The sequence below is a fragment of the Prunus dulcis genome, chromosome 4 (assembly GCF_902201215.1).
Source record: "Prunus dulcis chromosome 4, ALMONDv2, whole genome shotgun sequence".
NCBI lineage: Eukaryota > Viridiplantae > Streptophyta > Magnoliopsida > Rosales > Rosaceae > Prunus > Prunus dulcis.
In genome coordinates, this window is record NC_047653.1 from 12,559,831 (window position 1) to 12,585,031 (window position 25,201).

At 38.7% G+C, this 25,201-nt stretch overlaps 2 pseudogenes; one reads left to right on the forward strand and one right to left on the reverse strand.

Moving 5' to 3' along the window:
* Positions 1-8,714: 8,714 nt before the first annotated feature.
* LOC117625389 lies at positions 8,715-22,540 on the reverse strand (annotated as a pseudogene).
* A 943-nt stretch (positions 22,541-23,483) lies between these two features.
* LOC117625390 overlaps positions 23,484-25,201 on the forward strand; it is a 3,042-nt pseudogene continuing 1,324 nt past the window's right edge.

Genomic DNA, 25,201 nt, shown 5'->3' on the forward strand with positions numbered 1-25,201 from the left:
GTACATAACATACATTCACCATAAAAGCATACCATACTACACATTTGACAACAATATTTTATCTCTTTAAGTAATGTGAGGTTGATGTGAACTTAGAGTGGTAAAGGGCAAGATAGCGGGGTGTGGGGTGTGAGGTTGATGAGTTTTTATTTTATTTTTCTTCTGTTGGGTGTGTATTTGGAGGTAGTTTAGAAAGATAGTGGGGTTTTCTTAGAAAATTGTGAAAATTTGTATTAGAAGTTGGGGTGAACTTAGAACGTGGGGTAAACAAAGAGAAATGCAGGATTTAAATGGAAAAACTCTAAAAAGTTTGTAGGGTGCTCCATATATAAGATCACCCCGGACTTTTTGGATGAAAAAATTAGGTGAACACCTATTAAAAAATGATAAATTCGTGATTTTTTTTATTATTCTGTGTGCAGGAATTAATAATAATTATTGGATAATAAAAACGAATATGTTATTGTTGGGATGCTCTCTAAAATAAAACACCTTACGAATAATAAAAGCCAATACAAGTAAATCAATCGAGGCAAGCATGACATATTGGGAAAAATATTAGGACTTCTTGGAAATAGGTCCAATTTCATTAAGATATAATGGACGCAGAACATCAATTGTCTATTATTAATTGCAGTTCACAAATCCAATAATGTGGCCGAGCAAGTCTTATGTCCACAAGATTTAAGATATTTACAACATGTGCCAGTGAACAGAAAAGGCAAATATATCAAACATATCCCTAAATCATGTTTCCTTCATATCAATTTATGTTGATTCATGCATCTTTAATGCATAGGTTTTTGGGTTTCAATTAATATCGACTCTATAAATTTGGAGTATTCTCACCTTGTGTCGTCAATTACAACACCTGTGTTTTAGGTAAGGTTGTGAGGTGTATACCTATACTGTAGGTTTTTAACTGTATTGTAGGTAATTTTTGGGTCAAAATAGAAATAAAAATACCTATGGCATAGGTAAGGTTTGTGTGAAAATACGTAATTATCAATTTTTTATCTTATTTACGTTTTTAGGGTAAAATTGAAACCACGAAATAATTAAAAAAAAGGGCTAATATCATTTTACTCCCCTGAAAATTTGGGCCATTCTTGAAATATAAGAGGATACGAGTTTTTCACACACACACACACACACACACACACACACACACACAATCAATGTGTCATGAGAGTTAGAATACGAAACCACTGATCTACAAATTAAGGTCATTTTCCACTAGTCTAGACCCGATTAGTGTTAAGACTTAACTATTAAGCTTGGATAAGAGTATAAATACTTTGTTTAGCTTTCTAAATCAATACAGTGAAAAATCTTCAGAACTATTCAGAAAAAACATTTCTAGTTTTCTCTCATTTTCATAGCCTTATGTTTATTATTCTTACAAACAGAAAATATAAACGATGTAGATTTATTGCGAGAGAGTAATACTGAACTCTCAATGATTGTAGATTTATTGTCATAGATTCATCTACTCTAAATTGAAGACTTTTCCAAGTCAAGCTTTTGGCTGCATCTACTCTAAATTGAAGATTCTTGATCAACATCAGTCAATTTAATAGCGACTTTGATAACAACTTAACTTCTTTTTTGGGTTGGCCGTGGACTTGAAGAATTAACAAGTCTTTGGATTACAATTTGCACAAGATAATAAGAAGACATCGGATAACAAATGTATGTAAAGTGAATTGGCCGAGCGATTGTCAACCCCTTCATCATGGATGCTAGGAAACAACCAAAATGAAATGTAATATTAAAAATACACTCTAAGAAAATTTGAACGGTAATTTATCACTACAAAATTTAGAGTTGAAGTACGACAATAAGAGATTTCAAAGGGTAGCAATGATAGTGAGAAAAGGAAAATTAGAAAAATACAAAGAAAGAAATGCGTGGGCACTTCAAATTTTGGTTAGAAAAGTATGATTATATTAATAATACAATAGCCTAAAATAAAATTTGAGAGGGAGCACATGCCCACCTTGGGCCTTAGCTCCCTCCATCATTGGGTACGGATATTGCATTCATAAATTACGCCACGAGAGAAATACAAATACAATAGCCACAATGGCCACTACAACTACCCAAAAATGTATTACAAACAACACAAAAGGATCCATCGGCAACATCAAACTCATACACACATAGGACAAAAGACAGTATGTCATAAACACACGTTTGGAAAAACCAAGTATAGTATCCACAACCACTGGTGGATCCATGAATTTTTTAGTGAAGGTGCAATTTTGAAAGGCTAAAAGCTTTATAAAAAAAGATTGACAACCTAATATTCTTATATAAAAAATTGAACTACCCAAATTATTCGAAACAGGATTTAGACATTTTCTCTTAAAGTAACATTCCATAACTGTATAAGTAAAACACATAAGGGTATATATATATATATATCAATTAAAATGGAAATTAATATCAAATCATCAATTAATTTAATGAAAATCAATATCAATTAATCTAACGAAAATCAATATCAAATTATCAATTAAATAAATAAAGCATAATTGATCATACCTCGGGTTGTGCGTTGCGTAGTCTCTTCCCTCTCGAGTTTGCTATTAATCATGATCATAAGAGCCAAATCTGTAGGGAAAAAAAAAACAGATTACACAAAAAGGAAAGAAAAAAAGGAAACAAATTGGTTTAGTTTCTGTCTGGCCCGAAACATAATAATACAGCATAGCAAGCCCAACAACCATCTCTCTCAAAAACTCGTAAATCCGATCAACATGGCAACTGCTATAAAATTAAGAGGATTTTGGTGAGAAATTTGGAAGAAGAGAGAATAATTATGAAAGAAGAATTCTCAAGAGCTCAACTATGAGTTCCTACTCATCTAGTCTTGTATCTAGTGCTTCATTCTCACTAATGTTGGTGCCTATTTATAGGCATATGTAATACACTATTCACTATAATTTAAAATATAATATAGAGTGGTGAGTCATATGGTAGGTTTCAATCATAATGGTAGGAATTTGTGGGGTAAGGAAATAATGATAGGGATGATAGGCAATGATGGGCATCCATATTATGATAGGTAGATGGGTATCCATATAAATCTTTGGTGATTTACAGCAAGGATTTACAACACTCCCCTTTGGATGTCCATCATGCATGGAATATACCTCATTAAAAACTTTGCTAGTAAAATCCAGTGAGACAAAAACAGGTTGAAGGGAAAAACAGTACATAACCATGCGTAACATAAAACATTGTCATTTGTATATTGAACATTGATAAGCGTGCGACACTGCCTCGTTAAAACCTTGCTAAGAAAAATCCAATGGGATAAAAACTTGGACTAAGGAAAAAGTGTACAGTGTGTGAAGACCTTATTGTTGGCACGCTCCCCCTGATGGTGGTAAAATATCTTTAAGTTATAAGATAAACCATCTTTCTGAATGTTGTGGTCGTCGTAGCTTTGATACAACTTTAGTGAATAAATCTGGCTTTCAATTTGATGGATGCTCCCCCTGGAGAATTATTGTAACGACCCGGTCCAAAATAAATTAGTGAATATTAATTTATTGAGAGAAAATACCATTTTACCCCTAAAATATTTTATTTTTATTAAAGTTGACTTTTTGATCGGGAAGGAATTTGGGATTTTCAACTATACCGTTGCGTAGAGCACGGCGAGATGAGTCCGTAGACACATGGTGGGCTCAAATCGGAGTTGTAGCGAGAGAGATACGATATTCAAAATACCCTCAGTAGCATAACCGTAATTTTGGCAAAAATGGTTTGATAAAATCAGATTTCTCTCTCTCTCTCTCTCTCTCTCTCTCTCTCTTTCTCTCCGGCGTCCTCTCTCTCTCTCTCTCCCCGACGGTCTCTCTCTCTTTCTTCGAAACTCTGGCCATCGGCGTCACGACCAAGCCCTTCCCCGACATCGACCGCCGCTCCAGCCACCGGAAAAAGATGATTTTCGCACCTATTTTTCATGCTCTAGCTGCCTGTTGGGTAGGATTCGATCAATTCCTAGCGTAGGTAATTCAATTTACGAATTGAAATTATGCTGATTTTGGGATCTCGATTCCGGCCACTTCCAGTCAGTTTTTGAGGTAGGTCGAAGAACAAAAGTGGTTCCAAATGGGGTGTTATACCTAGGATAGGAGTTTGGAGTCGTGGTTTTGAGATTTTCTGGCGATGTGTAATCACTTTGGGCACCCACGCGCTGCCCGGTGCATGCGGCAGCGTGTGGGCATTGTAGAAAAAAGGCACTGTGTCCCGATGTAATCTCCTGGTCCTCACGAGTGTGTTGGTGTGCTCGGATTTGAATTTGGATACCGTTTGAGTCTCGAACGGATATCGCCTATTGCGCATTATCCGGGTTCGATAGGTTGGGACCGTTGGATGGTCTTGAATTTTATATATGTTAATCTAGGCATTTCTAAGATCGTGTAGGAATTCATGGATCACGACTCGGAGTCCCAGATGTTCCGATGTAATAATTTAAAGTTTATGTTTATATTAACCGTCAGATCTTGCGATCATGAGAGATCTGACCGTCCGATCTGGACCAAACTTGTAGGACGTATATCCTAAACCTTATGGAACCTATAGCGATCCTAAACCTTAATGGTTTATTGAAAACTATTTTTATAATTAATAGTTATTTTAGCATTTTTGGTAAAGTATTGGTGATGTATGGGATACTTGGGATGTTGTTGAGGTTCATACAATATTAGAGTTTAACTTATATATTTAAATATAGGTATAAATGTATGAAAAGAGTTTAGAATGTCAGTTTGAAGTGCTATACGCACTACCCTAGGTACCTTCCTGGATTTTGAGTACACTATAACTACCACCCTGTGTTCGTTAGGTTTCACGTGGCGTAGGTTATCAGGCGTGCGGACAGACCCCATACGTGACTTTAGTAGTACCGGCGTATGGGGAGATTATGTGATAATATGTTGAGGTCGCACGTGGCGTAGGTTATCCGGCGTGTTGACAGACCCCATACGTGGTGTTGGTAATATCGGCGTATGGGGAGATATTGGGATATGATGTTGAGGTCTCGCGTTGCGTAGGATTTTCCAACGTTGAGACAGACCCCATATGTGGCGTTGAAATTTCTGGCATATAGGGAGATTATATGATTGTTAGGTCCCATGTGGCGTAGGTTATTCGGCGTGCGGACAAACCCCATACGTGGCGTTGGTAGTACCGGCGTATGGGGAGATTATGTGATAATATGTTGAGGTCGCACGTGGCGTAGGTTATCCGGCGTGTTGACAGACCTCATACGTGGTGTTGGTAGTACCGGCGTATGGGGAGATATTGTGATATGATGTTGAGGTCTCGCGTGGCGTAGGATTTTTTGGCATTGAGACATACCTCATATGTAGCGTTGGAATTTCCGGCATATGGGGAGATTATATGATTGTTAGGTCCCACGTGGCATAGGTTATCCGGCGTGAGGACAGACCCCATACGTGGTGTTGAAATTTTCGGCGTATGGGGAGATGCTATGATTGTTAGGTCACATGTGGCGTAGGTTATCCGGCGTACTGACAGACCCCATACGTGGCATTGAATTTCTGGCGTATGGGGAGATTTTGTGAATAATAGAGAGATGAATAAAGGTATTGTGTGTGTTTGGAATTAGGTTTTAGTAGGAAGAACTACGTGTGGCTTGATCCCTCGGCGAGGGTACGTAGGCAGCCTAGGGAAATGCCTAAGTGCAGCTGCAGGCTAAACTTTGGAAATTGGTTTAGACCTTGTTGTTGGTCCTGAATTTAGGTGAAAATGAGATGCAGTCTTGTTAGGAGGTTTAAATTTTGTACATTTAATATTTGGGGAATTAAGATGATGGAAAACGCAATTGGCGTTCATAAATATGTTTGAATTTATATTCGCATTGTTTAGAGTTCGTTGGTGGTTTCGTTCCGAATTATTTGAAGGTCGGAGGCCGATTATGTGATTTACATGAAATTATCTTGTGCATGCTGCTAGTTGTGGATATCAAATGTGTTTTTGGGCAGGTTGAAAATTTGGGAAATGATCAATTTACAGGGGAGACTCTGCTGAAATTTCGGCATAAAGTCTTGGTCTTTAATAAGTGGGCCCGGCATCGGGGTGATGTCGGGAATTCCATAGGATTTGTCTCGGGTTTAGGGAAATTCGAGACGGGTCCTGTCAATTACTTCATTTTGATATCTACATACTTTGATGACCTGTTAGAAATAATATTGATAGCACATTCTTTTCTCATAGAGCAGGCTTGCAGCGCATTTGCTCTTGTAACTTCAACTTATGTATGCTTATTCTAATGAATATCTCCCCCTGATATCTTCATGACTATCTTTCTGGAAAGGAAATATTTTCGGAGTGAGTGGAGGACATAACCATCATGAATTCCTGTAAGTGACATGAAATCAATATATCTTTATAAGTAAATACACTTCAAGTGAATAATCTCTATGCAAATCAGAAAAATTTCCAGAGTCCGCGTATCTAGTAAATCCTAGGCTATTTGTAAATCCACTTGAATAGAATATGCTCGTATAAATTGTTCTGCGGAGATAGCGTTGAATATGCATCACATCACCCCCACCGTAATGGTGATGGAGCTGAGCTTTATTTGGAAATACCATGTTCGGTATAGTATACTGCTAGGAAATCATTTAAGTGCTCAACGGATAATCCACATAAAAATGCTTCAATACTTTCTTATAGTATAAGCTGATTGGTGGCCAATAATCTCGTTGGCATAATGCTCGATCTTCAGGTCGATACTCTATCTTGAATTCTTCAAGAGTTTTAACTAAGTATTAACTCTTTAGGAGTTTTAATGAATTATTAACTCTTTAGGAGTTGTAATGTGTTGCAACATGTCATAATTAATGTACTCACTGAGGCAATTTATACTAAATCCATATTAATATTAAGTACGAAATTGGTGCTTCATGCACTTGTCTTTTAGAGACTTGCTTCATGCAATTTGAATCCTTCAGGGATTTTCTTTCAGGGATTACACTTCATGACCCTGGTGATGGATTGAAGGCAGCTGCGAGACGGCTGAAAGCTATCTCAGAGAAATTTAACATCCGAGTTGAATTTAATGGAGTGCCAGTTTTTGCATCTGATGTCACACAAGACATGCTTGATGTCAGGCCTGGAGAGGCTCTTGCTGTGAACTTTCCCCTGCAGCTTCATCACACACCAGGTGAGAGTGTTGATGAGAACAATCCGAGGGATGGGCTGTTGAGAATGGTAAAGTCACTATCTGCAAAAGTGACCATTTTGGTGGAGCAAGAGTCAAACACAAACACAACCCCTTTCTGCAATAGGTTTGTGGAGACTCTAGAATACTACTTGGCAATGTTTGAGTCGATTGACGTGACCCTGCCGAGGAACAACAAGGAGAGGATCAACGTGGAGCAGCATTGTCTGGCAAGAGATATGGTGAACATAATTGCTTGCGAGGGAAAGGAAAGTGTTAGTATGAAAATTGTATTGTCATTTTCTAGATTTTAGCATAGGTCGGGAATTAGGGTGTGAATATCTTTTACTAGAAGTTTTGGCGCAACACATTCAAACCCAGATTTTCGAAGAAAGACTTGATCGATATGAGGAACCTGATTTCAGGTAAATCATGACATAATCATGCATTCATTATAGGATTCCTAGTTGGAGTTATTTTCACTCAAGTGCTTTTATATTAGTCCTTTAATAGGATTAGATTTTATCTCTTGAGATTCTTTCCTAGTTGGACCCTATTTTGATTTAAATTAAATATTATGTTTTCTCTTGAGATTCTTTGACTTGGAGAGCACTTTTTATTTATACCAAATTGGTTTCCATGATCAATATTGTTTCTTCTATAAACAATTGGTTAGAGTGAAAGTCACAGAGTTGAGGAAATCAATTAGGATTCTAAGAGTATCAAAACTAATCAATGGCAAGATATTGATTCGTGGCTTTTTGCACTTCTCTTGCAAAGAGGAGAATGAGTTATGTATAAAACATTTTGTGCATCTCTTTTGGAAACCACAGCTTTTTGATATTTTGTTTAAGCATCTAAAATTCATAAGAAAAGCTGTTGTGCATATATTTAAGATAAATAATCAAGTGTTCCATGTTTACTTGGTGATTTTTCAAACACTTTAATCATTCATATTGCATTCATTTGCATTGTTCGGTGTCCCATACGGTTGAGGGCACCAAGACCGTGGTGGCGGTTTTCTTCCAGCGAGCTTGAAGCAATCGTGATCAGTATTGCGTTCAACATAAGGAGTGTCAAAGATCATCGCGTGACAAAAGTTGAGTTACGAAGAAGTCGGTAAATAAGTGTATGAGTACTTTTTGTAATCATCGTTCTATGGTGGATTTGTGTTGGACTGAGAAGTCCCGTGAATTTTCCCCAGAGGTGGAGTTTTACCACGTAAAATACACAATCCATTAAAAGGTCATGTATTAGAATCCATTTAAAGTCATTAAATTTTCCCAAATTATAGTAGTTTTCTCTATCACATACGTAAGTCAAAAGTAATGGATAATTTGAATATCTTTATTAAGTAAAGCCCAAACATATCTTAGAAATCAACAGGTCACACTCATTATTTGAAGTTTGAAACATGGACTTATCAAACCCAATAAGGCCCCTCCCATAAGAAGCAAAGCAAGCTCTAGTTCTTTCTTCTTTCTCATACATACAATCCAGACTCATAGGCTCATAGTGGTGCCGGATCAATGAAATAAGAAGCAACACTCTTTCATGACTTTTCCAACATGTGTGAAGCCATCATCTTTTTTGTAGAGGAGATCCACCACTCTTGTTGAATTAAGAACAATTACAAGGATAGGCATTGGCACAGAGGTTGGTCTGAGGAACTCCTCGTTGATATCTTTCCACGAATCCACAATCTGTTTGTTGAAGGCATCAATTATTTCCTGCTCATCTGACACCTCATATTGCTTCCTGTAACAATCAATGGCAGAAGCAACATGCCCTCACTCTTTCTCAAACTGCAAAAATATAATCCAAAATCCAATAACAATAAGAATCTAAAATATTTAATTATTTAGTTGGTTATACATAGCGCATCCATAATTGTAAGAGAAGTCTTTACTAAATTGAATTGAAGTTCCAACTTCTAACTTTTCAAGTAGAATTGAAGTTCTAATAATGACATTCTAATAACATTTTTCTTCTCATAATTCATTTCTAGTGACATTTTTCATGTAGAATTGAAGTTCCAACTTCAAACTTCAAATGAGGATGAAATATAAGAACCGAAAAGTGGACAATGAGAAGCCGGGGAAAAATATTTGGTGTGAGCAAACATTTTTGGCGGAAAAAAGTACAGAAAAAAACTTACAAAATTTTACGGAAGGACCAAAGCAGAAGCATTACTAAATATGTGAGGACTATAAAATTTAGTAACTGTTGAGAGACCAAAGTGAGAATCATGTAATAGTGAACTACAATAGCTGCTTTGTACCTTGCTTGAAACAATGTCATCCATGAGCCTAATAATGGTATTGGAAGCTCTGAGAATTTTAGGGTCATTCAACGACCACTCAAAGGACTCCTTGGTTACAGTGTGTCCAGTGCCAAGTAAAGATATAGTTGTAAGCGTGGTGTTACCAGCAGATGCTGTAGCACGCATATATTCCTCCATGCTGGGGATGTATCCTTCGTGGAACCATTTGGCCTCATCAAAGTAAGCTTTGGCTGCATTTTTCCACTGCATATATGGGACATAAATAATACGTAAATTAATTAAAATAGTGAAAAGTAAATTAATTAAAATAGTGAAAAGTAAATTAAGCTGTGTGTTTAATTGGTTAATTATTACATACTGCTTCTTTTGCATAGTAAGCTCCGTATGCTCTTCCTTCCTTCACCATCTCCTCCTCAATTTCATTGAAAACATTCAAAAGCGTACGGTAGAATATTTGCACCTACTCTGGCAGTTCATCCATGCAATTGACATCCCATCTGTAAATTGCACACACCATATTCATCTGAAGCATATCTGCCAAGCAAAATTAAAATTTGGTTTGGTTTGGTTTTAGATCTATGTCCAAAAAGATTAGCCGTCATTGGGTTTAGTCCACAAGTTTTTGGTTGTAGAAGTAGGTCTTTTGACATTTATTACTTTTTTTGTTGTGTCGATTTTACCTTTTGAGGTAAATAAGGAAAACACATTGAAAATCTAAATTTAATGAATTATTTCATTGTAATTGAATTCCAGAATTTAAATTTTGAATTCTTTCCTTGATAATATTCCTGATATATGGATAAAATACAATTTAATCAATAAAAAGTAAAGACCCACATATTTTACCAATCTATTAGACAAGCACACACATTAAATTATGTACATAACATACATGTAAATAATGTTATTATTAGCAATGAAAAAAACTTAGTGATAAACACTACTACATTTTACTCTTTGCGCGACGAAGACCAAAACGTCGCGCAAAGTCTCATTTTGTCGCACTAACTTCAGCGCGACAAACAATTCGTCGCGCATATTCCGTCGCGCGAAGATCGTGAAGAAAGCCTTTGCGCGACGAGGTACAACCATTCGTCGCGCAAAACTGTGCGACGGGTAAACCATCGTTGCACCAACGGTATGGAGACGAAACAACTGTTCGTCGCATAAAATTTGCGCGACGATCAATTATTCGGCGCACATATCTTTGCGCGACGACTGGAATCGCGACGAAAAATAATTCGTCGCGCAAAACGTGTTCCGGAGACGTAGATGTTCGCCGCAGAACCATTCGCGCGATGAGAAAGCTTTCGTCGCTCATATATTTGCGCGACGAAAACCTCTGTCGTCGCGCCAGAGAAGATGCGCGACTAAACGATTCGTCGCGCCAAACGTGTTTGCGAGACGTATGTATTCGTCGCGCAAGAATTAAAAGTAATAAAAAGTTGATTTTTTTTATTTTTTTTGTTACATGCGGGTTTGCGCGACGAAATATTTGCCGTCGCGCAAACATAATATTACAATTTTTTTTAAATATTTTTTTATTTTTTATTTTTTATTTTAAATAAAATTGGTTTTTTTTTTATTGATTAAACAATGAAATTGCAATAAAAATAAATTAGAATAAAATTTTGTTATAAAATAAAATAAATGTATTACAAATAAAATAAATGTTTATGATGAAAATAAATACACTAATCAAATAATGAATCAAAATCAACCGAGTCGTCGCCAATATGCGGGTCGGAGGTCTGGGCGTTCACCGGGGCAGTGGTCTGGTGGGGATGCTCGGGATGGACGGGCTCGGAGGTCGGCGCATCAAAATGCGGGACTGGAATGCCGGACTGTGCGAGGGACTGCAGAATGGCCGACAACTTGTTCTCAAGAGTGGCCACCTGTGCTGTCAAAGCAGTGACCTGACTGTTTGACTGCGCCGATGAACGAGGTCTAGGTTCCCTCCGCCGGGCATTCCCCATCCCTCGACAATATGTCCCCGGCCTCCTCCCGAGAGTCTGATCCAACGTCTCCGTCAAGATCTGAAATCCAGCATCCTGTGGAGGAGCCACAGACTCGATCGGAGTCTCGGGAGGAAGCTGGGAGGCGGACTCCTGAAGAACCAACTGGCTCCTCTCCACCATCGTCGTCTGTTGAACATAACATAAAATATAAATTAAAACATGCATATAAATTGAATGCGTAACATAAGAATTAAAATTAAATAATACTTACATGAAGGGACTCGGCCAACTCATTCCCGGGTCGAACATAAACGTCACCAAAGACGTCGATCTCTGGGAACTTGGACCCCTCCTAAATTGAACAAGAGAAGAAAAATATTAGTATGAAAAAAATAAATTAATAAAAATGACATTAAAAATGAAATAAAAATTTTGTGATTATTACCCGACGCCGTGCATCCATCCTATACGAAAAGGGTCTGGAGCCGGAATGGTGGAGAAGGGTCTTCTTCTTCCTATTACCCTTATTCACTTGGGCTTTATTCTGTTATACAAAAAATGAAACGTATTAGTTAAAATATAAAAAATTAAATAATAATGAAATAAAAAAATAAAATAAACATTAATAAGTAATAAGTAATAATTAAACAAATATAATTAAAAAAATACCACAAATTCGGGCGCTTGAAAATGAGCGCAGAGCCACTCCCAACTATCCTCCCGCCCCTCAAGCTCCTTCGGGCAACCCTCCTGAAGAGCGACTTGCGGATCATCATAGGCCTGAAAATGGTGGTGCAAGTCGCTCTTCCACTGCTTGTACCTCTCAGCGAAGAGTCTGTTGACGTACGTCAACGACTCTTCGTCGAGATCCTCCAAGTTATAGTTCGTCTGCAATCAATTAATTAGATACGTTAAGTAATAGAAATATACACAATTTTAAAGAAAAATAATGAAAATGTAAGGTACATACCGACAACTGGCCGCGAACCTCCGCCTTGATCTCGTCGGGCATGACCCTCCAAGACTTCCATTGCATCGGGCAATGGGTCCGCACGACGTGGCCAATGTCGTGGGCCAAGGAGCTATGCAACTCCGCCGTCGGTGCAGCCCGATGGCGCTCGTCGTATCCGATGCTGATACGACTGTTGGTCACCCGGGTGACCTTCGCCGTCTTCAGCTGACGACACGGTCCCTCGGGTGTTCTTCTTCGCTGCAAAGAAATAAGGTATTAATGTTAAATAAAAAAACATTGTCAAATTTCAATATAAAATTAACAATACAAAAGTGTAGTTATACCTGGCTGTGATCCCGAGGCACCAGTACCGTCGGTCGATGTCGTGTCGATGGTGTCGGTGGGCCGGTGCCGCCGCCTAGCACTAGCTGGCTGCGCGACGGATGACGCAGATGACGCAGGCGCCTGGGACGCCCCGGGACCAACCACCACGTGGTCCAGCAAAGCTGGAGCAGTGGCAGCAGATGCCGACTGAGCCGGGGGATCCGAACTCGGTGCAGTCGTCATCGACCTACCACGTCTAATCAAGTCTGACATCTGCACATATAATTTCATTCAGAATTTAAACTAATTAATTAAAAGCATAGCATGACCTAGGGTTTGGAATTTCGGAGTATCCGGGACTCCGATCAACGATCGGTCGAATCCTAAACGATCCTAGAAACACAAAGGTACAACTTCGTGAGTTTCAGTTCGATCCAACGGTCCGAACATATCAAACCTGGAAATCGCACAATAGGCGAAATCCGATCAAGACTCAAACGGCAACCAAATTCAAACCCGAGCAAACCTACGCGCTCGTGACAAACAGGGGATTGCTCTGGGACCCAATGCCCCACTGCCACAGTATCCCACCCGCCACCACACGCGCCGGCAGCGCGTGGGTGTCCAAAGCGATAAAATTCGCCGGAAAATTCTAAAAACTAAGGGCCAAGGTTCCTACCCTAGGTTGAAAACATTAATTGGAGCCACTTTTGTTCTCGGACCTACCCCGAAAAATGGCCGGAAGTGGCCGGATTTGACATTCCCAAACCGGCCAAAACCTAGGGTTTTAATTCCTATTTCCTACAGCGAAAATTCAGTAAATCCTAACCAACCATCAGCTAGAGCACAAAAAATAGTCGAGAAATCATACCTCAGGCATTGGAAATGGTGGCCGGAGGAGAGAGAAATTGGCGGCGAAGAATCGGGAAAAACCGAAAATACGCGACGGCAGGGAGGAGGCTGAGGTGACGGCAGGGAGGTGGCTGAGGTACGAACGAAGAGAGAGGGCGGAGGTGGCGGCGGAGAGAGATGGGATTGCGGAGGAGGAAAACCAGAAATGGGGAAGAAGGAGGCTCGGGTCGTTTCTGCAGATTTATTCGACTTTGCGCGACGAATAATAAAATCCGTCGCGCAAAATGGCATTAATGAATCTTGTGTGACGGATATATCGTCACGCAAAATGGCATTAATAAACCTTGCGCGACGGAAATAACTGGCTTCGTCGCGCAAAACACATTTTGGCCGCCAAAATTTTGGGATTTAGGGTTTAGCGGGAGTCTGAAACTGAAGGGTCTGTGCCTTTTGCGCGACGAAGTAAGTAAGCGTCGCGCAATATTATCTTTGCGCGACGGAAATATCTCAGTTCGTCGCGCAAAACACATTCTGGCCGTCAAAATTTTGAGATTTAGGGTTTAGCGGGAGGCTGAAACTGAAGGGTCTGTGCCTTTTGCGCGACGAAGTAAGTAAGTGTCGCGCAATATCTTTCGCGCAAAATGGCATTAATGAACCTTGCGCGACGGAAATAACTCTATTCGTCGCGCAAAACAAATTTTTGGCCAAAATTTTGGGATTTAGGGTTCAGCGGGAGGCTGAAACTGAAGGGTCTGTGCCTTTTGTGCGATGAAGGAAGTAAGCGTCGCGCAATATCTGTCGCGCAAAATGGCATTAATGAACCTTGCGCGACGGAACTAACTGGGTTCGTCGCGCAAAACACTTATGGACGCCAAAATTGTGGGGTTTAGGGTTTGGCTGAAACTGAAGTGTTTTGCCTTTTGCGCGACGAAGTCATGTAATTCGTCGTGCGAGTTCAAGATTGTCATTCGGTTGAAATTTTCGCTAAGTGTTCAGAGGTCGAGGGATTGCGCGACGTTTTTATTCTGTTCGTCGCGCTAGTTCAGAATTTCATTCGGTTGAAATTTTCACTAAGTGTTCAAAGGGGATGGAGGGGTGAACTGTGTGTCCCAGATTGCGCGACGAATAACAGAATATCCGTCGCGCAATCTTTATGACTTTCACTTTGCGCGACGAAAGGAACTTTATTCGTCGCGCAAAACCTAAACCCTAAAATGTAAACCCTAAGCCCTAAGCCCTAAACCCTAAACCTTAAAATAGTTTCAATGATCCAACCGGCAAACTTATTTTTTTATACTTGGAGATCGTATACGCTAAAAATCAAAACGACCAAACATTCAGATATCAGAAAACGGGACAAAATATTTCGACGGTTATAAATGAAAAGTCATGATTTAACGGTTATTTTAATTCCGATTTTGATCATTTTTTACAGCAACATTTGTTGACCCTATATGAATACAATGACTGAATTTGATCTTCAATTTCAGATTTTTACACTAGGGGATACCACATAAACGTTAAGTTACATTTTGACAAATGTATGAACAAATTTTTGAGTTTTTGGTGAATATATGATTTTGATAGCACACGCAGTCTACGAAACTAGTTTCAGTCATCCAGCCGTCAAACTTGTTTTTTTATAATTCGAGATCATAGACAGCAAAAATCGGCCAAAAAAAACATTCAGAGATTAAGTAACGGGGTAAAACTTTTCGACGGTTCTAAATAAAAAGTGATGATTGAACGGTTATTTGAACTCCGATGTTGATGATTTTTTGCACCAACAGTCCTACACTCCATATGAATACAATGAACTACTTCGATCGCCAATTTGAAATATATATGTGTGTATATATTATACTATAACGTTACCTAATATATATTTGCGCGACGAAGTACTTCTTATCGTCGCGCAAAAACACCATACGCGACGCATATATTCGTCGCAAAACTATTGCGACGAGGTTTGTTCGTCGCGCAAAATTTACGCGACGCATTTTTATGCGTCGCGTATGGTATTTTTGCGCGACGATAAAGAGACTTCGTCGCGCAAGGATTTGGCGCCATAACTCCCCCTTTAATTCAAATTGTGTATGCTTTGTATTTTTTGGAAAGGTTTTGTATTCATCATTTTTTATGCTTTGTATTTTTTGGAAAGGCTTTGTATTTCTTCATCAAAACCAAACTAAATTGATAATTAAGATTTGAATCGACCGAATTTATCGGTTTGACTAGATTGATGCCACTAATCATGAACCAAAGTGAAGAAAAATAAGTGGCACACAGCTAATATTGGAGAAATAACTTAAATTTTCTGTTTAAACATGAAGAAATAACTATATCTCAAAAGAAAAAAATAATAATTGAAGAGGCCTTAAGGCATGAATAAATAAATAAATAAATAAAAACCAATCAACAAGCATGGGGTCGTAATAAGTATTGACTAAAGTATTGACTAAAGTATTGACATTCCAATGAAGTTTGTGATGAAATATGGAGAATGAATACACAACTACATATGGACAACTACATATATTCAAAGATTTGTATTACACAAAATGAATACACTAACATAATAAATTTACAAATAAATTCATTATTCATCATCTGAACTATAATAACTTTCGTTATCGTAGCTATCATCACTCTCGGTCTCCCAATCTTCTTCCTCCTCCTCCTCTATAACTGCATCATCGGCGTTGCTAGGGCCCACTGCAACATCGTATCGGGGAAGATCACCGAGGTCAATTGTAATTGACTGAATCGGTATTTCGACTGAAGACACTCCTTCTATTTGAAACGGTTCTTGTATAACATTTGTATCTCGAAGTGTTTCCGCATCATTTTCCATTGAAGATTCTAAACGTTGGTCAGCCACATTGTCGGCGTCGTTGTCACTTGGGTCTAGTTCTGGTATATCATACACGTTCCTATGATCCATCTTCTGCACAACTTTCCACCCGTTCCCGGCTTTAGGGTCATCTAGATACACAATTTGGGGCGCCATGTTTGCCAAAATGTACGGGTCGTCATCATACCAAGTTCTGTTAATGTTCACAGACAGTACTCCATGGTCGATTTTAACACTTCCCGCCCTATTTGGGTTGGTATCGAACCATCGACACTTAAACATGATGACTTGGTATCGATCTTTGTAAAGCAATTGCACGACAGTTGTCAGTTTGCCATAGAAATCAATGTCCGTACTTTCGCCTCCACCTGGGACATGGACACCGCTGTTTTGCGTACACAACTTGTCATCTCGTGCGGCCCCCAAAAATTTGGCGCCGTTAACATTACAACCCGAGAACAATTCAGCGCGAATTGGGCCGAACGCCAAGTTATATAACTCATCACTGTAAGTGGGGGAATTCGATGATTTCAATTTATTCACCTAATAGTATACAAAACCATTTACATGTTAGTCTGACAAAATTAAATACTACAATTTATATTTGTCAATTACAAAACACTTATAACTTACAGAATCCAAAAACCATTGTGGAAATAATTCACGGTGTTTCCGGGCAACCAAATGTGATGGATGTTCTCGCTTCATCATCTGTTCATGCTCATCTAAGTAGGCCATTATCTCATCACAATTGTTCAGTACGAACCAATGCGCTACCTCCATGTCATTTCTAGAAAACGACTCTCCTCGTCCAGGATCTCCAAATGGTCGTGCGCTTTGGGCAAAAACAGAAAGTTTTTCATTTCTCATACCTCCGTCATTATTGCGTTGAGGACGATTGAAAACCGTCTCCACATCTTTTAAATACATTCCACAGAAAGTAAGCGACTCATATTGAACCCAAGCCTCTATAATTGATCCTTCGGGCTTTGCCCTGTTGCGTACACTTTTTTTCAGCTCTCCGAGAAGCCTGCCAAAATAAAACGATATGATACAAATTAGCAAACTGTCGATAATGATGCATACACAAATGATAAAGATTATATACCTTTCTATTGGATACATCCAGCGATAGTTGACAGGACCAGCAAGCAATGCCTCTTCTGGCAAGTGAACCATCACGTGCATCATACTTGTAAAGAAAGCTGGAGGAAATATCATCTCAAACTTGCATAGGACTTGGACAATGTCATGGCGCAACTGAAACATGTCTGTCCTTCGCAATGTTTTTGCCGTCAGTTGGGAAAAAAAATCTGGATAACAACATGATTGGCTTCACCACATCTTCCGGCAGTAGGTGTCGAATACCCACAGGAAGTAGGCGTTGCATAAACACATGGCAGTCATGGCTCTTAAGTCCAGTAAATTTACCCCCATCGACATTCACGCAACGTGCGATATTAGAAGCATACCCATCGGGAAATTTGACAGACGATACAAACTTTAGAAACTCTTTTTTGTCATTCGGTTTCATAGAAAAGAATGCAAGATCCCTTCTAGCTTTATCACTGTCCCTATTCATCCATAAACCCCTTCGTATGCCCATTCTTTCCAAATCAAGGCGAGCTTTGATCGTGTCCTTCGTCTTCCCCTCGATATCTAGAATCGTGCCCACCAATGTGTCGAATACATTTTTCTCAACATGCATCACATCTAGATTGTGCCTCAATTTCAGTTTCGACCAATATGGGAGCTCAAAAAACATAGGCTTGTGCGTCCAGTTCAAATGTGTAGAAGGTCTGGTCCGACTAACTGTTTTTCCGAACGGAGCAAAATCCAAACGGTTCAGCTGTTCCAAGATCTCATCACCGGACCATTCTCTAGGTCTGAGGCGACGCTCTGTGTTCCCGTCGAACTCTTTATCTTTTTCCCGCCATTCGTGGTCCCATGGCAACCATCTCCGATGACCAAGGTAACAAACTTTTCCTGCGTGCCAACCAGAAGTTACATCTTCCTTGCATACAGGACATGCCATATAACCCTTTGTGCTCCACCCAGAAACCATTGCATATGCTGGGAAATCATTCACAGTCCACATAACTGCTGCCCGCAAAGTGAACATCCTCCCAGTTGATTTATCGTACGTGCGAACACCGTTTGTCCATAAATCCTTCAGCTCATCAACCAGAGGCCTTAAGTACACATCAATTGACCTGCCAGGATCCTCAGTTATCAAAACAGTCATCATCATGTATTCTTTTTTCATGCATTTCCAAGGCGGCAAATTATATGGGAATGCGAAAATCGGCCAAGTGCTGTGGTGTTGGTTTAGAACCCCATACGGATTGAATCCGTCAGTGGCAAGTCCCAATCTAACATTTCGGGGATCAGCAGCAAACTCGGGGAACGTTCGATCGAACTCTTTCCATGCCTCCCCATCTGCAGGATGCCGCATCACATCATCGTCTACCCGTTTTTCCTTATGCCATCTCATGTCTGTGGCAGTATGCGTCGACATATACAATCTCTGCAACCTAGGTTTAAGGGGCAGATAACGCATCACTTTTTGTGGTATCTTAGTCGTTCTATTCTGGGATGTCATTTTGAACCTCGACTCATTGCATATAGGGCATGTATCCAACGTTTCATGCTCTTTGTAGAATAACATGCAATTGTTTTTGCAAGCGTGGATTTTTTCATAACCCAATCCAAGACCATGCAACACCTTCTGTGCATGTTTATGGTCTTTCGGCAAACAATTGTCCGTCGGAAGCATTCTCTTGAAAACCCCAAAAAGTAATCGAAACACAAGTTCGACATACGATACTTTATTTTTCCGTGCATTAGCTCCACAATGGCAGTGAGAACGGAAAAGCTCTCGCACCCCGGGTATAACTCTTGGTTGGCATTTTTTAACAGTTTTTCATACTGTTCAAACTCCGCACTGTCTATTGGTGTAGGCACGTCATCTTCCCCTTCCTGATTGATGTTGGTCGATGCGAATGGAAAAGCATCCTGTATAATACCCATGACTTGATCATTAGGATCCACAATAGGTTCAACATTGTCCACTCTTGGGGCATTTGAAGACGAAGCATGGTCTACTTGTTCGCCGTGAAGGTTCCAAATGCTATATGTTTCAATCATTCCATTCCTTACTAAATGAAATCCAACATTTTCAATTGTCTCAAACAACGTGTTGTTACACCTCCTACAAGGACAACGGATTCTAGTTGCACCCGGGTTGTGTCTACGTGCAAACTCAATAAAATCCTCGATTCCATCCAAGTATTCGTCTGCGCATCTATTCGGGTTCTGTATCCACCTTCTGCTCATAATTCCTGAAACCACAATCACGACACAACAATCACAACAACTTCATACGAAGTTATAATGTCACCTTATGCCTCCGGTAAGGGCCCTATCCCATTCGGGAATGCATAGTCCTGTCACGTAACCTACGGCTACATGAGATTAGATTTCGACGTGGATTAATTTCGGCAGCATCTCGACACAGTTCTTGAAGTGGGCATAGGTATAAATACCTACGTACCACCCGAAGAACGTACCGAGATGACACCGAAATCTCCACAATCGAAACCTAATCCTGTAGCCGAAGATTATGTGACAACACTATGCATTACCAAACTGTCCAAATAATGGGACAATTCAAGAATTAATTGGACCGCAGTCATGCCTTACGCATCCATGCACGAAATCCAACTAATCTCGAACGGGAAACTACGTGTTACTAAACATAAAAATAAAAGTACGAAGTTAATTTCAATTAACTTCGTACATCACAACACATTGTGCTACGTCACGCACAATTTCACAACATTATAAACATATAACTTCACAAAAAAAGTACAAACATAACAAACAAACTTTTACAATAACATACCTTCTCAATCGTTCTCCACCAATCACTAATCACAAATATCCCTAACGAGAACAAAATTAATAGCATTAGTACGAATTTACATTAATACATTTAAACTAACGACAAAAAATACATACCTAATAAACGTACAGAATTCACAGCAGAGCAGCAGCAGGGAGGGAGAGTGAGAGAGAGGCAGAATGCAATTTTTGCATTCTGCCTCTGCAATGGCAGATACAAATATGAAGAAGAAGGACTTTGCGCGACGAACAAGGAAAATTCGTCGCGCGAAACGCCGTCGCGAAAACCCACTTTTCCGTCGCACAAAACAACATTTCCGTCGCGCAATCACGTGTCGACATCTGCTTTTTTGCGCGACGAACAAAATTATTCGTCGCACAAAATTCCGTCGCGCGTATACAATCCGGCGTCGCGCAAAGTGTAACTTTCGTCGCGCAAATAAAACTATTTCGTCGCGCAAGAACGCACCGCTATTAAACTTTACGCGACGACGGCACTTCCGTCGCGCAAAAACCCACCTGCATATTGGCGCCAAAAATAAGTTTCCCTCGTTTTCTTACGCGACGGTTGATTTTTTCGTCGCGCTAAGTTGTCTTTTGAGACGGTCGCGCTAACTCTCGTCGCGCAAAAAGGTACATAAAATATATACACATTGTCGAAAATATGAAAAAACATATATATACATATGCAACAGGCAACATGCCATATGACATAAATGATTATTACCCGATTCAAGTCATAAGGGGCAACATTGGAATAAAAAATAATTTTAAAAATAAAAAATAAAAGGAATATTTAAAAAGGAATGTAATTTTATGTGGCACAAAAATCAAAGGACTTGAATCAAAATCACTAAAAAATCCGAAGATTAAACTCTACTCCTCAATAGAAATTTATATCTAAATAAACTTTTCTATTTTATTTACTTATAAAAATTCATCCAACCTTTGAACTGCTTCCGTAAAGATCTCGAGTTCTTCAAATGTACCGAATGCATCGTACATATCATCCATTACTGTTATCAGGGCAACCACTTTTGTGAGAATGTTTCTTCCAACGAGGTATTGAGGCTCAAAATAGACCCGCACAACCCAGAAGTATAACTCCACAATTCTGTCTCTTGCAAAAGGCAGCTTCCTTTTGAAGTCTACTTCTTTCCACCGCCTAATTCATTGCTAATATTAGTTAATGAATTACTAACTTAATTACATGTGCTAATCTCTCAAAATTAAAAGATAACCTACCTAATAATCTCACTGAGCTCCTGTTTGTGGAAAGACTGAACAAGATTGAAATCTGACTTGACAAGTTTTAATAGAGCTTCATTATGTGAAGCTCCATCTTGGTAGATGGACATGAACCGACGGGCGCATAACCTCTCTAGGCTCTTTCGGAGCGGTCTCTCTAGGGCTTGAGCTTTTTGTTCTGCCAGTTGATAGCTTACATGGGTTGTTGCCGACTCCAGATGTTTTGTCGTGAAAACAAGAGCCTTTTCTAGTATATCTTCTCCATGCACCCTCAGATGTGTTGCTTCATAAAAGCTTAGCATTCCCGGCACATCAGCGATTAGGCTTTCCTTGAAGCCTCCATTTTTACTATCTTTGAACTTGTTGAATATTCCTGCTCGATTGTAGCAAATGGACACATAACACATAAATATTAAGAAATAATTTTGGCCAAATTCAATCTCGTTAGATTAATTTCTCTAATAACTTACTACATGAAGCATTATGTCCATGTTGTCTTAGTAGCCGAAAACCAAGGGAAACATTGTATAGGTCACCATCACCATCATCATCATGGAAATGATTTGCAGCATATATATATGTTCCAGTGCTTCTTCTATTTCCTTTGTTGGATTGCATCAATTAGCTTCATCTGATTTGAAAAATCATTTCGACTGGTTGTGAACACTTCCCTCCTCACTGCTAGTTTTAGTCCATCAACTTCGTCTTCCTTATGGGCATAATTTATCTGTACGTTAAATGGGCAAAATACATGTCAAATTTCTTTTGGAACAAAAAAAAAAAAAAAACATGCATTTAGTTATTGAAACAGTGTGTAGGATATATAAATTACAATGTCTTCAGAATCAAAATTGATAAACTGATCCCCCCAAATGCTCGGTTGGTAGTTTGCTGTCCGTCGAACAATTTGATCAGGCTTAGGATTTTTTGATTGAGATGCTGAACCAGCTTCTTGCGACATGATTTGTACTGGTGTAAAAGAATTTCAGATCTTTTGCTTTGCAAATATGGAAACATTGTTTATGTACTATTTATAGGGAAGGGATCGTATGTTTAAGGTTCTCCCTTATCTCTTATCCGCGGGGCCGGCCAATTAGGAAGATATGGTCTTTATGTGCCCTTGCTCTTGTGGGACATCTTTTGTAATCTAAACTGACTCTCGACCATTTGTTGGAAACAATCAGAATGTTGTATAATATAATAGAATATATTGTTAGAAAATTATAATATTTATATTTAATTTTTTAATAATTGAATGGAAATTAAATTGTGGGACCTGTGACTTTAAGTACGTGACTTTTATGAATTGATATGTATTCATTGGGAATAGTCATGCTCTTAACCGAGGAAAAATAAAATATTATTTATTTTGTTTTTGAATAAAATAATAATACTTTATGTGAAAAATTGCAATATGAAAAGACACATTAGTTGATATTTTTCAGTCACATCTTTTCTGATTAGAGGCCTAGTTGCCTATAAATAGAGAAGGTTCTACAACATTTCATTCATCCAATTGTCATCCAACAATAGTAGTTTTTAGAGCATTCATAGCATTATATTTTCAGAAATATAGTGAGTTAGTAAGAGAGAATTCATATACAAGTTTGAGTTCGCTTTTCTTGGGGATTGTAGTGCTACTTCAACAAGAAGTCGATCGTTGTATCCTGAGAGACGTTTGTCAAGAAAATCCTAAAAGCACCTGTGAGGGGGCAATTTCGTCTTAAAGAGATAGAACTAAGTTCTAGACTCGATCATCTATAAAGTATTCTTAGCATCATGTAAGAATCTTCTCTCTTGAAACTGCTCTAATTTTTGTTCCAAATACAATTCTAGAGACGTGGTAGTGGTTGCAACTGAGGTGATCTATTTTTTTTTTTTTGGTTCAGTTAATGCTATAGATTATGTGCCGGTAAGACTTTGGCGTTTGAGGTATACAAGCTATTAGCTGAATGAAACACCTTGGCCTTTGGTTTCTTTCACTTTGTGGTTGCTGGAGGAGCCGACTATTGGTGGATATGTTTCTCTTTCAGTCTCCTTGATGTCGAACTAGACACTGTGTGTGGGACAAATGAAGAAGGTACCCGGTTTTCCAATTCTTTTGATGTGGCAAACGAAAGCACTATGTATGGTTATGTTGATTTCTCCTGGAAGATCACAAGGTTCTTAAACATTGAATCAGAAGCAGCATTAAGGAAGAATATGAAAATCGTAGATCAATTTGTTTATAAATTAATCAAAGACAAGATTGAAACAATTCATAATTCAGAAGATAAGCTACGAGCTGTGAGTTACCTTCTAGGTCATGTTTGTCCTGGATTGAATTAATTTCATGTTATTATTGATTAATATAATTGAATGAATGGCAGTTGAAGAAAGTAGACATTGTCTAAAGGTTTTTGGCATCGGAAGAGACTGATCCAAAGTACTTGCGAGACATATGGTCCTCAGCCTCATTGCAGCCGGAAAAGACACAACGGCTAGCAGTCTTACATGGTTTATTTACATGCTCTGCGAGCATCCTCATATACAAGAAAAGATTTCACAGGAAGTTAGAGAAGCAACAAATCTGAAAGATAATTCAAGCATTGATGAGCTTGTAGACAACCTTACTGATGAGGCCCTTGAGAAAATGCAATATCTCCTTGCAGTTTTGAATGAGACAACCAGGCTGTACCCTGCTTTTCCACTAGTAATTCTAATTCAAACACAATTGCAAGGCTAAGCTGATATAAACAACATTGTCTGCTGACCTTTCTGAATTTGAATCTTTACAATTACTTTTAACAAGTTTGTTTGATGCTATCATAGAATCAGGCCCGGCCCTGAGGCAGGGCGAGAAGGGCTACTGCCCTAGGCCCCATCTCAAGGGGGGGCCACAAAATATTTAATTTTTTATTATTTTTTTTAAAAGTTGCTTTTAAAATTGTTTTTAAATATGAGGTACAGTAGTATACTAGGTCTAGAGTATATATAAGAAGCTAACATCAAGATTTCTGAAGTTCCATCTTGCATTAATGGGTTCTCTTTGATTTTATTCAAACCAAATCTATGTTCAAATCCACTAGCGTTAAGAAATATGGCTTCATTTTTTTTATATTAATGATGATTGATGAGTTGATGTTCTTATTATAAATGTATCAAATGGACTATTTTTTGGGAAAAAAAAAAACGACAGTGGTTGACTTTGGAAGGAGTAATTTGTGGTTGATATAATTAACATATATTGTTCTACCCCTCTTTCTTCCTTTGGTGCATTCTACTACTTAAAATGTCATATTTTTCTTCCAATCTCTTTCAAAAAATTTTCGTTGGGTTCAATCATATTGCTTTATATATAAATTTTTTATACTTTTCCACAAGTAAAACGAATTTTTTTAAGGCCTAATTTTTGTTACTAGTTGTAAAAGGTCTACTCTATATACACACGTATAAATCAAAAGAAATATTTTTATTTATAAGTAGTTTTGCATTTATAGGGCCTTCTTTTTAACTTTGCCCTGGGCCACCAAAATCTCAAGGCCGGCCATGCGTAGAATGGGAAGGTTTGTCTTTCTGATGATACCTGGCTAAATGGATATTTAGTGTCAAAACAGGTGATGTGGTGGCATACCATGCTTAT